Source organism: Apostichopus japonicus, chromosome 16 (assembly GCF_037975245.1).
Source record: "Apostichopus japonicus isolate 1M-3 chromosome 16, ASM3797524v1, whole genome shotgun sequence".
Lineage (NCBI taxonomy): Eukaryota > Metazoa > Echinodermata > Holothuroidea > Aspidochirotida > Stichopodidae > Apostichopus > Apostichopus japonicus.
The window spans coordinates 30,479,197-30,491,390 of NC_092576.1; the positions used below are offsets into that span (position 1 = coordinate 30,479,197).

A 12,194-nucleotide genomic window follows, 5' to 3' on the forward strand; every position below is an offset into this window, starting at 1 on the left:
AGGAGCTAAGAGGTCTGCTAGGTCGTAGGAAAAGGGGAAACACCGCTAAGGGCCTGAAAAGAGCCGTACTGGGAAAACATCGCAGGTTATGACACCAGACACCTTATCCCTCGTCACCCTTAATGTGAATGGGATGAGGGGTACCCCAAAAAGGCGACGGATTTTACAGTTCTGCAAGTTGCTCCAAGTGGATGTGGTCCTTTTGCAAGAGACCCACATATCTTGTGAGAGTGATGTTCATCTTTGGTCCTTGGAGTGGGGAGGAGGCCTTTATGCCTCCTTTGGATCAGGGGCATCTTGCGGGACTGTAATTTTGGTGTCCCCAAAACTGTGTCATTGTGTGGGAAAAGTGGAGAAAGACCATGAAGGTCGGGTGGTGTGCATACACTTAAGGCTCACGCGGGGTGAGTTGGTTGTTTGCAATGTGTATGCCCCCAACCGGCCAGCATGTAGGAAAAATTTCTTCACGGTGTTGCCATCCTTTGTACCGGGTAAGGCAAATTGTATCCTTGGGGGGGACTTTAACTGTGTCCCTCACTCTGCGTTAGATAGACGTTCGAGGAAAGAGTCCCCCAATTGTACCACCGGCATGATTGAGCTAGGCTTGTTTGTCAAGCACCGAGATCCCAGGTGGTTGCTTGTACGTGGCATAAACCAGATGGAACAGTTTCATCCAGACTCGACAGGTTTTATGCCCCGCGTTTCCTCGATCTCGGTGCTCGATTATTTCATGTCCTTTATCTGATCATGACGCTGTTGTTTTGCGCTTGCAGCTGCCGGAGTCCTTTCATGTGGAGAAGGGACTTTGGCGGCTAAACACGGAAATTGTTAAAGAGCAAAACTTCAAGGAGCAATTTGTCGAGAAGTACAGAGGATGGCAGTCCCTCAAGCCTGCTTTTCCCAATGCGTTAGTCTGGTGGGACGAGGTCAAGTCCCTCATCAAGCAGTTCGCAATCAGGTATAGTGTTGAGAGAGCTCACCAACGGAGATTCAAGTTCCATTCCTTGTGCAACAGAGCAAGGGATGGTTCTTCATCGTCTGATCTGCATGCACTTGGAGTGTTTCTCGATGAGAAACTGCACGGAGCCCGAGTGCGTGCCAGAATCCAGTTTGTTGAGGCGGACGAGAAGCCCACTATTCGTTTTTACCGGGACGACACCAAGTCTGTGGTTGACCGCAGAATAAGGGCAGTGTGTCATCCTGGTGGGGTCGTCGTGGAGAGCCCGCAGGCAGTCCTAGGGGTATTTGGGTCGTTCTTTTCGAACCTGTACTCCAGGGCTGCTGTTAGCGAGGATCTCCAGGTCTGGTATAGACAAGGCCCCCCCTGAGAGTAAAAATGATAGCTTGGGCTCGAATCTCTCCGTTGGTGAGCTCTGGACAGCGGTAGCAGCGATGAAGAAGGGAAAGTCCCCCGGTCCCGATGGCCTCCCGGCAGAGTTCTATAGGACCTTCTGGGAGGTCCTCGGTGGGGACTTGAGAGATGTGTTCGTTACCGCTTTCCAGTTGAATTACATGAGCCAAACACAGCGGGTTGGAAATATTGTTCTCCTCCCAAAGTCAGGAGATCCTTTGGACCCTAGAAATAGGCGTCCAATAACGCTGTTAAATCTGGACTACAAAATCCTGGCCAAAGCATTAGGAAATCGCTTATCGGACGTGATGCCGGATATTGTAGGTCCTCTCCAGACTTGTGCTGTGCGAGGCAAGTGTATTCAACATAACCTCTGGTTGATGAGAGACTTGATCGAGTTTGTTAAAGTTCGTGATTTGCCATGTGCACTGGTCTCACTGGACCAGGAAAAGGCCTTTGACATGGTAGATCACGACTTCCTGTTCAGAACCTTAGAGTCCTTCGGATTGAACTCCGTATATATTCGTTGGGTCTCGTTATTATACAAGGACGTCACGAGCATTGTCACTGTTAACGGATTAACTTCTGGTCCCTTCCCGGTTCGAAGAGGAGTCCGTCAGGGTTGTCCCCTCTCCCCGTTGTTGTATGTTTTCTTCAGCGAAACGCTCAGTACCTCGCTGGACAGATGCTTTGGATTTCGACCCTTCAACATACCGGGTGGGGCTAGAGTTAAATGCGTGCAGTATGCCGATGACGTCACCTGTATTGTGTCGGACCTCGCCTCCTTCAAGCCTTTATCGAAGGTTTTGACCACCTTCCAAGAGGCTACTGGTGCCAGACTAAACAAGTCCCAAGACCAAAGGGCTGCGATTGGGAGGTTGGCGCGGCCAATCCCTCCCGTTCGATGCTACTTGGTCAGATGTCATGATCAAGGTAAATGGCATCTGGCTAGGTTATGGTGCCCCGGAGGCCACCACTTGGGCCGAGAAGGCTGATCAAGTGGAGGCAAGGCTCGACACATTCAGTCACAGGTGGCGCTCCCTCCCTGGGAAGGTTACAGTTGTAAATAGGTTCATTGTTCCTCTCCTTTGGTATCCTGGTACGGTGATCGCCGCACCGGATCATGCCTTGGTGCGAATGGAGAGGATCATTTTTTATTTCATTTGGGGAAAGCGCAAACCAAACCTGGTCAAAAGGACCGTTCTGTATATGACCCCCTTGAGCGGTGGGCTTGGTTTGGTCTACCTACCATCTAAACTGTGCTTTCTCCTCTTGAAAGGTGTTTTTGTTGCTTTTGAAAATCCTTCGTTGCCCTTTGCTTTTTTTTGTTAGGTGCTGGGGTGGGTTTCTTTTGCGACACCACTGGCCCGGATCCTTTTCCAATAACCGGCCAAAGGCGACACGCCCTTCTGGGGTCTATACTCAGATTGGTGACTCTCTTCGTAGAATCAAAGAAGAGGGTGGGCCACATGTTCTGCTGAACGTGGCTCCCTCTGTGTTATACCCACCATTGTTTCGTTCAATGCTCGCGCCTGTGTGCCCGTCGGCTTGCCGGACCGCCATCTCTCCGGATGTGTGGCGGTCTGTGTGTTGCAAGTCACTAGATAGCCGTCTCAGGGACTTGGCGTGGAGGATTGCACATGGGGTCCTCATCACTAACCATTTTCGCGTAGTCAGGTGGCGATTAGGTGATGGGATTTGTCCCCGTGTGGGCTGTAAAGCCATCGAGACTATGCAACACCTTTTGTTGGAGTGTCCATTTGTCCGGTTGGTGTGGGATTGGTTTCACGCCTTCGTTATTGGTGTTATTGGTTGCACACAGTGGGCCATTAGTAGTGATTTTGTTTTGTATGGTTTGTTGCCCCCTGTGTGCCCAACCTGGGTTAGGGATCTGCTGTTGTTGTTTGCCGCTGTTATCAGGAGACACATCTGGAACAGCAGATGCCGCCTAGTTTTCGATGGGGACGTCTGGAGGGCAGAGGATGTTGTCCCCCTCGTGCAAAGTGACATCAGGTTGCGCATGGAGGCGGACCATGCACGGCTTCCCGACACTGCCTTTCGTAGACGCTGGCGCAAGCCTGTCGTCTACTATCGGGACGGCGTTCCCCGGATGAAATTTGGAGTGAGTTAGTTGGTAGGTGTGGGGGCTGTGTGGTCGTTACATAATATAGGTTGGTTTAATTTTTCTCTTTGTGGTTTCGGGTTGGCTTTTTGGGGCTTGTTTGTAGTGTTTTATTTGTTTTGCTTCTGTTGGCCTTTGGGTCCGTGCCCTTTTCGCGTCACGTTAAACGCTGCGTTAGTGGGAGATTGATGGGTTTCAGTTGTTGCTTTACAGACTGGGTTTGTTTTTGGTTTTCTTGACCTTTGGTCCGTGTCCGTTTCTTAGCACGTAAAAAGCACACTTTCTTTATTGATCTCTTTCCATATTTTCAGTTTTAAAGCCCACCTGCTAAAAGAGTGGGTTTAGGCCATTGTTAGGATAGTTATTTTGACCTTCAACCAGTCACATTGCTGGATCAAGTTGCTCTTTGGACTATATGTTACATCTGATTGGTCGGCGTTCTTCTTATTATGGAATTTCATTCATAACAATGTTGTTCCCAATGAGCTGTGGACTTGGTCAAGTTCAAATATAGAAAGCCAAATTTTGAGGTCGGAAAATAGGGCTTTTTTGGGACAAAGGAATGAAAGTTGACATGCAATCTTCATTTAGATGCATACGCATTTGGATTGAAAAGAGCATACCAATGGTATGCTATTTTTTGCACTCTTAACAGATTTGTAAACGAGCTTGAATTTCACCAATATCCCTTAAGAACATCCCCGGGTCAAGGCCAGTAACCCTTTTCATCAGGGTTGTAGCTGCGGTTACTTTTGGAAGAGAAGTGTTGGCTAGCCACAGCTTGAAAGGAGAGTCGTCCAAGTCTGCCAAGCCAGCACTTCCGACTGAAAAGGTGACAGCATTATTAGGTAAGTCACAGATGTTTGTTCTTGATAAACTGACTACAAAATGACGATCTGACAATTGATATTATTTAAGGTTTCAGTTAAAGTAAAAATGTAAATATGGAATGAACACTTATTGCACATTTGGCAGAGAGATCTTGCCTCAGTCTTCCCAACTTAGTGTGAAAATAACAATGTTTCACTAAAATGTCAAACAATACCATGACTTACGAAAGTTGCTTTCTTTGAATTTTGAAAAGTTTGGGTAAACAAACTATTCATGAAGTATATTTTTACCTACTTGTATTGCCTGAAAATTTACCTCTTTTTATAAAACGGTAAACTTTGATCTCCGTAAATCCTTTTAACTTTGTGTTTCTATTGACTCCTGTGACAGCTATGACTTCTCGTTAAAGGTTGTATTGAAGGCATGCCTTGAAGAAGTACTCTTTTTAATGATTTTCTTTTGTTTCATCCCTTAGATCTTGCGTCACTAAAGTATCCTGGGTGTTCAAGAGAAGGAACTGAAGACAACACTAAGATCAAAATTGAATGATGAACATAAGATGGCAAAGAAAAGATTGTTGATTTGTAATTTAAAGGGAGAAAGGAAATAAAAAATTGAAATTGAAAATTTCGGTTCTATTCTTTCACGTGTAGATTTTCTCGAAATGCTGGGTTATTTTTACAGTCAATTAAATATCCTCACATGGTCTTTCACAATTCCTGCATAGTCTTTAAAAAGTCCTGTACAATTCTTGAAACTATCTTCCAAAGTTTTTGAAAAGGCCTGTCAATTGTCATGCATAATCTTTTAATAGTCCTGTACAATCCGCAAAAAAATCCATCATAAATCGTGCAGGATGTGGCCAAATCCTGGCATAAATCCTGCAAAAAATCCCCCAGGATTTTATGCAGGATTTTTTGCACGACTTTTTTGTATGGGATTCATTGAAGAGAATAAGGTTGATCAAAGTTGGGTAAGGTTGATCTTTAGTGTGGCCTTGGATCCCGCATGGCGCGTCACATAAAAAGCAAAATTGTCCATTACAACCAAAGCCTTGGTTTCCTCACTCATCAAGCCCAGCTGATATGATTTGGTTCTTAGTTGATGCCTGTCACACGTTAAAAATTATCAGGAATTTATTTGCCTCCAAAAAGATTTGGATTGATGAAAAAAAAAGGAAATATATTATGGCATTTTTTTTTATTCCTTACATGCCTTGCAAGAAGCAGAAGGGTTACATGCTGCCAATAAAATTAGATCCAAGCATGTAAGGTTTCAAGATAAGAAAATGAATGTTTGAATTGCAGTTCAGACACTGAGTAGTTCTGTTGCAGATGCCATGGTTTTATTGAAACAGTTACAGTATCAACAATTTCGAAACTATGATGCAAGCATAAAATTCTTGACAGGCTTTTTGATATTTTGATTTCCAGAAGTCCATTTAGAGAAGGCTACAAATCACCTATCAACATCCACAATTGTCACATGTGGAAAAGCTTCTTTGAACAATATTTGAGAGGACTTAGGACAATTGAGGGTTGTCTATTAATCATAACAAAAGCAAAAACAGGTTTTTTTCGAATGCTAATCAACATGGACAGTGTTGAAGTAATTTTTGACACCTACATTAATTGTCCTAATCCTCTCTTCAGATATTTTTTGAAGCCAAGATCACTTGGAACTTTTCTTCTCTGCAATTCGCAGTGGAAAAACAACAATCCATCCGTTGAACAATTCAGAAGAGCATACAGACAGATAGTAACACACATAAAATCACCTGCCAACTGGAAATGCCACAACCCAGGGTGACACTATTGCAGTGACAATTAGAAGGTCATGAAATGCCAAAAAGCAAACCAAAGAAGGTACATCAACTTGCTTTTTAGAGCATTGGCTTCTAACAGCACCTCCCGGGAGTGTCGTATCAGGGACGAGCTCAGCCACAGGGTGGATGACGGACGAGGTGTTCCTCAAATATCTCGGTCACTTCACAAACTACGCAAAGCCCACATCAGACAAACCGAGCCTTCTTCATCTTGACAAACATCATGTCCACATCTCTCTTAAAGCAATATCATTTGCTAAGGAGAACAACGTCGCCATGCTCAGTTTCCCTCCCTATTGCCCCTTGACAGACCTACATGAACCAAGCAAGTGACAACTGGATGCGTCAACCAGAAAATGCCGGGAAAGCTATGTCAATTCACACTATCCCGCAGCTCGTTTCCTACGCTTTCCCAAAGGCCTTGACACCAGAGAACATCACAGAAGGATTCAGAGCCACCGGCATTTACCCTTTCGATAGGAATATCTTCCCTCCCCACAAGTTCATCTCCTGCTACTCATCAGACCGCCCACCGCCATGAAAACATGGAATTAGCGATGAAACCACAATGTCACAAGCTCAATTAATGATGCTCCAGGACCGTGAGGCGTCAACAAAGGTAAGAATGCACCCATCGTTGTCAGTGCCAATTTTTCATCCGATATCGAAGAGTTATCATCTGGCAGTTCCCGAGTTCCCCGGAGTTCTATTCCAGGGACCCCTTTAGGTGCTGAAAATGTTCGACCATTTGGTGTATACGCCAGGCAAGAAAGGAAGCGGCTCCAAAGAGGAAGAAAGGGAAGTCACAAAGAGACATAGAAATTGAGGCTGCATCAACAAAGAGCAGGAAGAAGATCTTTGGTGGAGCTGTACCAAAACGATGGCAAAGAAGCAGAATGATGCTCCAAAAAAGAAGTCGAAAACGCAGGAAGGAGACGGCTCTAGCCCTATCACAGAAGATTGGTTCTGTCTCTATTGCGATTCAGCATCACCGCCAGGGAAAAACTGTATGTGGCCTGCAAAGACTGGGCACGTGAAGCTTGCGCTGTGATTGATTTTTACATGTTGTAATATGTACTCCTTTGGAACAATTCACTTCTATTCTTGAAAACTCAATATGTTTGTTAATAAATAGCACCTTACTTACTTGTGACAAATTGCTCCAGGTAGTGTGACAACTTGCCTCATGACCGGGGCAACTTGTATCCCTGACAATTGGACAAAAAATGTAAGATCAACAATGTTAGGTCATAAGATAAGCGACATTTCAAGGTATGATTCAATCCGAGTGTTTTTGGCGTTCTCGTTCTACGGCAATATGACGAAAAATTGTGACTTCTTGCCTCGCCTTCCCCAATGTATGTATTATATATAAATAATATATATATATATAACATATTGTATATGTATTCTATATATATTTATATTATATACCTATAGAATATAGGATTCGATACTGTGATGTCGCACTGAGTGGACGTGCTTGAAGTTCGGCTCTTTTGGATTGTATTTTCTTCCATTTTATGCGAAAATCACCCACTGTTGGTGAGCCTTAACTGTTTTTATACTTTAATTATGGAAAGAAAGCAAAGTTGCAGGCCCGTCGGGAGTAAAAATAAGACGATGAGGAACACGACATCCAGCTTAGGGCTTACTCCTATCCAGCTCAGGCATAAGGCGAGCCTAACAGATCTTGTTGCCGATACAGAGAATGTGTTAGATGATGACGTGGCGTAAGGTACGGGACTGCAAGGCCTAAATCATACAGCCATTCAGAACATTAATTCTAAACTGCAAAAAATCAGAAAGGAATTTGCCAAAGCCTTAGAGGAACACAGTAAACTAATTTCATCTCGACGAATAGATAACGATTGTTTGGCCAAGAAATTTGGAGAGACGACAAGAAGATCATCAACGATTATTGTATAAACAAAAACGCATTTCAAGGCGTTACAACTTCCGGTTGGTAGGCATTAAGTGAGAAAGAGAGGACGATTGTCGCAACATTGTTACAGATAGCCTAGAGAGATGGTAGACCTGTTGGTCAGGACGGCTTTTTTTCCACATAAAGTTCGGGTGATGAAGGATGCAAGACATGCCTTGAACGGAAAGGGATGCTATATTATAGACGATTTAACTATTCCAGATTTGCGGGGGGGGGGGGGGGGAACGCTGGAAAAATCAGGTCAATGAACTATACCAACAAGGGACTAAACTTCGCTTCTCTGGAGGTTACTGGAGGGGCTCAGATGGTAAGCCTTACAACTTTGAATAAATGTTTGGTTCGAGTATCGAGACAGAAAACTATTTTTGGAATACAAACTACGGCGATACTCTATGGTTTATTCCAAGGAAGAGGCCAAGAATAGGCGTGGTCGATTAAATGATCTACTCAAGTTTATTTCAAGTTTGGAGCATAAACTGTTTGTAAACCCATCAGCTTTTGTCAGTTCAAAATTAAAGGAAGCACAAACTGAGCTCCTTAGCTATTACGATGTGTAATTGCGTGGCACTATAATCAGATCGAGAGCAAGATGGGTTGAGCATGGGGAGAAGAATAGCATTTTTCTTAAGCCTTGAAAAGAGAAATAAGATACGTAATACGATTACCACTCTAGAGGATGATATAGGTAGGGAAATTGTTGACCTAAATGGTATTTCGGATGACATTTTTTATTTTTATTAAAACTTCTACAGCTCAATCAGGATAGGCTGATGCCTTTTTAGTAACCTTCCTGACTAGTGTGTATTTCATTTTGATCTGAGCGTTTGTGAAGGGGAGCTTACAATAGAAGAATGTTCGATGGCATTAAGTTCTATGCCGATAGATAGACAGACAGGTACATAGACAGATAGATACTTTTCAAGAAAAAGTCGCCCAGGAAAAAACCTGGGCATGAAAACCAAACTACTGAGCGACTGATCTGCTTCTAACCCCAGTCCCCTTGCATCGGCACTGTGACTGTGTGATCATCAGATAGATGGACATAAAATATCTGGCAATGGTCAATAATGATACATTGGGCTATGGTGAACACTTTCCAGTAGGTTTCGCCAGGTTAACACTCCAGCTAATGTAGGTAAATTCTATGGTGGGGTCATTCAAGGTCATCTGTCGGGCACCACGCACCACAAAAAAATCTGGCAATGGTCAATGATACATGGGACTTTACTGCACGTCTTCCAATGTATTGCAGCAGGTTAACTCACCAGCTGATGTAGCTCAATTTTCGAGCTCTTTGTCATGACTCCCCCCCTCCCCCTGGCCACACCCACCACAACGTGCGCGCCAGATGTCCATTTCCTTTCATATGGGTCCTTATAGTAGTTTGTTATATACATGGAAATTGGTTAACTTCCCAGCTGGGCTGACCCCTGCTGGCTCCTGGTCTATTATGAGAGGTATCAACGTTTTTGACTTATTATGGCGAGACTTGCAAAATATTTCAAATATCGTAGCCAAAAAACATGCTCGTAGTCTTGTTGGCAGTTTTAGTACTGTTTGTCACACACGTGACACGTGCAAGAACTGCGCAATCTTAATAACTGCTTACAGCTGTTTTAATAGCTGTGACCTTGTCGGCAAAAAACCCTGGATGAAAGCATTTTTCTCTAATTTTTATTGTGCAACGTTTCACCATGTCTGAAAATTGTTACTCAAGAATCTATTACATCTATTAATGAAGAATCTATTAATAGGGCTATTCATTAAAGTTGGAAACCTGTCAATAACACGTTTGAAGTGGAAGAGTATTAAACTATTTTACGAGTCTGCTCTATAGACCCAAACTATAGCACGCTATCATGGAAAAGTTTCTTGAGATTACGTAATCGACCTGCCTTGGTCGTAAAATGACCTCTTTTGACCAATTAGTATGCAACGCCTGCCACATAGTTTTCTTGTATGAGGGTCTTTGTGTGAACGCTGTATGATTAACTACACTGTAGACGTGAACATATTTCCACAGTGTAACACAAAGAGCCTCATGGTGTAAAGAAGCTATGCAGGCTAATTGTAGAGCCTGAGGTCGATTACGTAATCACAAAACTTTCGTAGCTAGCCACGGCCTTTTCTGTAAGCTGTCACATCGTTATTTAATTCCAAATATGCAACTTAAAGGGCTTCGTTAACATGGAGACTATTATAATATACAGTTGTCGTCGGCAAATAATATAAATTGAAGGACACGTCATGACTATTTAATATGAAAAGTAGAGGTCCCAATATGGGACCTTGCAAGACGCTAATATTAATATTTGAAGAGTACAGTCATTGCGTTAAAACGAGCAAACTGTTTCCCTATTTGTACGATACAGTTAAAACAATTTGAGTGCCACAACCCGAACTCCATATGTATATCATTTATTTAATAAAATCTGGTGATGAATAACTGTGCCAAACGCAAGTAAAACTGAAACCGGTCCGTAATTTAAAACAATTTAGGCTGCGCGTTTTTTTTTGGAGGAAAGACCTTAGCAATTTTAACTCATTGGTGCAGATACCCTCAGAAAAAAGTCAAGTTCGAGATATGAGTAAATAGAGTAATTTTATAATCACGAATAACAGTGAATAATTTTAATTCCTTTAATCGATCAGCATGAAGAGTAAGGGGACCACTTGGATTACAAAATTTAGATCTCAATATCTTGCAAACAAGTGAGGGTGGGGGGGGGGGCATTTCTTCTTCCTTGCTTTGTTCACCACCCCTACCCCGTTCTGCGGTTCTTGAATGTTGGGTCTTTGTAAGGTCAATTTATTTGTTTCTCTTACTATGCTCCTTCATAAGGCATAGCAGAAAATAAATGTGCGAATAATATTACGCTTTATTTCAAATGTTCAGATCCCTAAATCCTTTATTCATACAGGTATAAAAATCGATCATGGTAACAAATATATACATTTTACACACATATGACTAAGGGCGTGCAGGTGTGACTTAATTGTGTTTATGATATGCCTTATATGAAAGAGAATAGTAAAGGAAACGATTAAAGTTTTTTATTTTAACGTCGTATGCTTCTGGAGGAGTCACAGACGGACTGTGAGAAACCGTTATAATCTTCCTGACACCACTGCATGCATTGCGATATTCATTATTAATTCATATTTGGTCTCTTCTCAGTTTTCAGGAATACATCATCAGCTTCACAAACAGCGAATTCACACCGTCGCCAGGACAGCCTCTGGTACCGAGTAGCTTCGAGCCTTCTATGCCCCGCTGAGCACAAGTTCAAAACTGTTTTGGATCTGAGTTTCGTATATGAAAGATGGCCTGGTCGAAAAGTGGCTTAAAGATCTACGGAAGACTAAATACAATGTTGGGCAATCCGCAGCGGACTCAAGGTTATATGGAGTCATGGGACAAAATTTAAGGCGACAACACTTGCAAATTACAGACTCTGACTTGATGAACTGGTGCAAAGAATGTCTGTCTGAATTCAAGCACAACAACGAAAATTCGTTCTCCAACAGCGGGTAAAGAAACGAAGGAAGGCGGGAGAGAAGTCACCACATTAGTTTAAGAAAAGTGGAAAAGGAGCCGTAGAGAAACGAGATCTGAAGCTGGGTCATCAAAAGAATGGAAACGGAACTAGAAAAGCAGCAGGAAAAAGGAAAGAAAGATGCTGCGCGTTCGAAAAGAAAAGGACAGATCACATAAACTGCCTAGAAAACGGCTTTATGAAATCCCCAGTGCTGATCAAACAAAGTTCAGAAAAAAGCTTGATCTGGAAAAACATGAAACTCCAGCAAAGACATTAAGGGAGACAATCAGAAAACGCAAGCCCAATAATCAACAATGACGAGAGCTCAGCGAATTATGACGGATATAAAAATATATGAATCGTTGTTACGCAAATCATGGCTGAATGATGAGGTAATTAACGATCAGCTTGATTTTCTTCCTTCAGACCAAAGTTGCAGATTTCAATGTTTTTATCTGCAACTCATTTCACATGAGCTCAGGAATTCCTGCTAATGTACAAGCTCGTAAATGGTACAGAAGCCAGAGACTTGTTGATTGCACATGGGTTCTCCTCCCAGTCAATAAGGATGGATTGCACTG

The 12,194-nt window shown here is 42.9% G+C and overlaps 1 long non-coding RNA gene across 1 annotated transcript; it reads left to right on the plus strand.

The window, feature by feature from the left end:
* The first annotated feature begins 3,103 nt into the window (after positions 1–3,103).
* Positions 3,104–8,287, plus strand: LOC139983432 (uncharacterized). Its single transcript, XR_011798670.1, has 2 exons — positions 3,104–4,321; positions 4,780–8,287. It is a non-coding gene; the product is annotated as an uncharacterized lncRNA (long non-coding RNA).
* Positions 8,288–12,194: the final 3,907 nt, after the last annotated feature.